Raw genomic sequence first — 5,006 nt, forward strand, 5'->3', positions numbered from 1 at the left:
TTTAGAGAATACTGCTAACTCGGCGTCTGACCACACCAAAGTTGTGGTAGCAGAGGTAGGTTAACATATACCGATATATATGCAGTTGTGCTTAACTAATAATTGTGTTATGGCAGAGATATAGTTATGGAGATAACAAATCTTGTGATGCACGAGTCACTGAAGGGCGAGCTGAAGGGGTAGTCACTTCCATACCACCAATTGATGCACTTGTGGCCAGGATCAAGTGATCAAGGGATATTGTTGAAGTGAATCAAGCGATCAAGGCGTCCACAAAAGTAGCGATCAAGGATCTTTGTGAGTTAACTTTGGGCAACATGAGAATTTACTAAGCTTTTACGGTTGACGATCAAGAATCAAGGCTCTTGGATGGATGAAATTAAGTGATCAAGGCAATATTTTGGTGATCAAACTTCTTGATCCCGATTGCAAACGCATCAATTGGCAGTATTGAAGTGACTACCCCTTGTGGGTCTGGGGCCATCATATCACTGTGCTATTTATTTTATTAAGTTTGGTGCCTGGATTATTGTTACTGAAAGTAAATTTATCATGCAGAAGATGCTCCTCTTGTGGCTCCTTTAAAGAATATTAGCGATTGTGCTACTGTGTGCTATGAATTTGATGTTACCATGTCTTCGTTAATGGATGTGTCCCTTTAACTTCTATGGTAATGTCTACCTTGTTACAACTTCAATTAATTTGCTCAGCTCAGCAACCTGCCTGTCCAGTTTAATGTTGATTTACCAAGTAGTGTAATAAACACTTTCACATTGAAATGTTACAGAAAAGGATTTGAGTAGCATATTAATTTTACTCTTTGAAGGGATACTAATCCATCAATTGTATGTTTTAATGTGAGTTATTGAGCCCGTGTGAGATGCCAGTCTGGGTACTTGTTTATACATCTATGTTATAATGGAGTGTGACATGTAGGCATGCACTGAATGTGGATCTGTGACCATGGTCAAAACCTTCAGTTGCCTCCACCTTAACCTGTGACTCATATAGCCTTATCCAGCATTTGACCTGTGACTGCAATATTACAATTTTGTACTTGGCTAGTTATTCTGTGTTTCAAATCTTCCTTGGATGTTGAAATGTTAATTCACTTTGATTGTGGTTGTAGATCAACAGCGAGTACCTGTGTTTCAGATGTTATACCTCACCTATAGCTACGTACCTCAGGACATGGGATTTGTCAAGCTGGGAACAATTCACATTACAATCTCCTACTGTAAAAATGCACTTATTGCTTATTGTTTACTGTGGACAATTAGTGTGACATGTACATGGTTAATAAACTTTTTAACAACTATCCCAGCATGCATATGGTTATAAACAGCAGTTGGGGGTTGAGAGGGAAGACGAGCATTTGTTTCACACGATTGATACTATACATATTTGTCTGTTGTGTAGTTTGTGTTGTGTAATTCAAAATGTCCAAGCAGTTATGTAGAGCTTGTGTGGTAAAGTGTCAATGTAGGAGGTTGATGGTAGTTCTCATCCAACATGTATAGCATGTCCTAGTTTAGGGGATCTGGTAATGTGCTCCCCTGAGATTGAATTCAGAAGTAATTTTAATGAAACAGTCAGGATTGTACATGCTGATGTGTCCCAGGGCTCTTATCAGTGCAGTATGCTGCTTTCTTATAGCTGTTATACAAACACCTGCATTGACACTTGGTTGCATAATCACACATCCAGTCGGGCTATGACATGTGATCAATAGCCAACAGTAAAGGAGTAAATAAAAAGAATTATATAGTACACTTGCAGTTAACTACAAGATCTAGTTCTGAAACAATCAATATAAAGCAACTATCACATTATTGGATATGACCTCTGCTATCTTTTACAGATCAGCAGTGTATATCTAAAAAAGTGATCTTTGTCGATATAACACCAATGCAACAGTCAAACTGGGTGTGTCAAATTGAAGATCTTTACCTAAGAAACAAGTTGATATATGTTGCAAGTTTGTAACTTATTCTGTTACAAAGTTATGGCCATTTATAGACTACAAGCTACAAATTCACATGCCTAAGTAGTTAGATATTTATATTCTTCAGTTTGTAATTCAGTATTTAACTAGGCATTTTAGGGAACATTTCGAACATACACAACTAGAGACTGAAGGAAATACAACGGTGGGGTATAGGGGATAGGTATCATCAACAATGCCATAGCTAGTTATTCTATCAACAGTTTGAACCCAAAACATAGCTACGTATAATTAGATATGTAAACTCATTAACTTGTGAGGTCACATGCTACTTTCAGTCAAGGTTGCTGTCAAGCTCTAGAAAACACTTCTTTGAAGTTGTAATACTTGACAGAAATGGAATCCACTAAGTTGTGATTTAGGCTATATAGATTGGATTGTTGTGGAAGTATATTCTATTATCACAGTAGTTTTAGTCAAACTTAATGGTAGAACAAAAGATGTTTAACAACTCTTTTCTCTCTACTGTGCAGATTGCTATTTCAACACTGAAGTAGTCCGACCCACTATCATTTACAACAATATAGCCCGAAATCACTTGTAACTAAGCACCTTTTAAACTCCTGGACATAATATTGTTTAGTACATAAATGTTGTACTAATTTAAAAGCTCATAGAAATCAGACTGTATGGTAGGAGGTGTAGTGGTGAGAGTATTATCCTGTAATGAAAAATCAGTGGACATGTCATGTACATGTAGTGGTGATCCAAGTAGTGGTCCTTACAAGGTGTGTACACTGTAGCAGCAATATATGATAATAGACTACCATCAACTAACAGTTGAGAATGTGACAGCAAATGTCATGTCCAATGAGTGATACTGTAGCTATGTACATGGAACATAAATTACTAAAGGAATTTTTGATAAGTTATCCATACTAAGCACTTAAAATGACTGCTCTATTAGAGTAGTGAGCGTGTTACTGTTAATACGAGATGTCTGTCTGCCCTATAGCCACAGTAAAAGAAACCACCGACTAGATACCACCCACCCACCCACTGTGTTAGTAGGGTTTACCAAGTGGGTGGGAAAAACTGGTTTAAAGGCTTCTTAGCCAATAATTGGCTTGGCCTAGACAATAAGGGTTATTCCATGCCACACCTTACAATGTTTGCAACACTACTGTACATGTATATATATCCATACCAGGGCTCTTACAAGCCTTATCAATGCGCTATGCTACTTCCCTAGTTGTTATACAAACCTTAACACCTGAAACAATGTTTAGTTACACAATCGCAAAGTGTTGAGTTATAACATGTGACCAATAGTGAACAGAAAAGGAGGAAATAAAAAGAATTGTATAGTACACTTGTAGTTACAAGGTTTAGTTTTGAAACAATTTTAATTTGTAAAGCAACTATCACATTATCAGAAATGACAGTGAACTGTATGGAGAAAATTTAAAAGTGGCCATGCATGACTTACCTTAAGGTGACTAATTTAGCAATACAATAAATTTAGCGATTTTGTATATTGGCAAAATTAACACATGCAAAATTTAGCGATTTTATGAAATTGTGAATTGATGTAATGAATTACGGTAAGCATAAATTTTGCAGGTTTAGCATGTACTAAATTTAGAGTATATCGCTAAATTTAGTATATTGCTAAATTTAATCAGTATTAATTCAGCAGAAAAATTATGGACTTTATGAGAACTTCCACATAGTTGATTACATAGAGGTGGAGTTCATTGTAGACTTGACCTCTGGTCAGTCTGGTGTCCTTTACAGTTCAGTAGTGTATGTCCAAAGAAGTAACCTTTGTCTATATATCACCAATGCAACAGTCGTATTGCTCAAACTGGGTATGTCAAATTGAAGATCTTTATCTAATAGACAAGTTGATATTTGTTGAAGTTCATAACTTATTCTGTTCCAAAGTTATAGATGTTATATAAGAGTTACACAATTACATGCCAATTAATTAGCCATTATGCATTCTCTGGTTTGTAATTTAATATTTAACTCAATTTAGCTAACCATTTAGGCAGTGTAGGGAACATATACAACTAGAGATTGAAGAAATACAAGGATGGGGCACAGGGGGTACATATGTCGTCAACAATGTGTAGTTATTCTATCAACAGTTTGAACCCAAAATCAGGTGTTCCTTATGGCTATAATTATAATGTACCTTTATAATAGTATTTGATATGTAAAACTCCAGCCACTTAATTGTGATGGTCACACTGACAGTGTTGGGGCAATTACTTTTTAAAGTAACTCGCAACTAAAACTATTTTACATATTACAAATAAAATAAAGTAACTATAATAGCATTACATATTATATAACTCTGTCTGGACATGTGCAACTACCACCTTATCACATGACATGATCACGTTGTTGGACAATGTGTAAATACTGGTCAATATAGCTTCATTCATTAATTCAAGGTGGGTTTCGTTGCTTCGTTGGGACTAGGCGTTACTCAGTAACTTGGTCACTTGTTGTAATTACTTCAGTAATATTAGATTCGTTACAATAACATTACTTAGATAATGCGTTACATTTGTAAGTAAAGTAACTTGAGTTATATTATAGCATAGTTATTTTGTTTTGTTATATTTCTTAGTTACCACAAAAGTAATAGCTAATATTACATAACTTGTTACATAAGTAAAGTGTTGCCCCCCAACACTGGGACTCACTTTTAATCAAAGTTGCCGGCTCTGGAAAATACTTTTTTGAGCTGGGTAATTCCAAAAAAGGCCTTAATTAATTATGGACATAACATAATTAAGTCGAGGGACTTTAGCCTCTGGACATATATAACATTGATTGGCTAGCAGACCAATGAATTACCACTATAAAGTGTCAGTCTGTATGGTAGGAGGTGTAGTGGTGAGAGTATTATCCTGTAATGAAAAATCAGTGGACATGTAATGTACATGTAGTGGTGATCCAAGTAGTGATCCTTACAAAGTGTGTATACTGGATACTGTGACATATTATGACATCATCAATAAAATTAATAGTTAAATACGTGTACAGT

This window comes from Dysidea avara, chromosome 6 (genome assembly GCF_963678975.1).
Source record: "Dysidea avara chromosome 6, odDysAvar1.4, whole genome shotgun sequence".
Classification (NCBI taxonomy): domain Eukaryota; kingdom Metazoa; phylum Porifera; class Demospongiae; order Dictyoceratida; family Dysideidae; genus Dysidea; species Dysidea avara.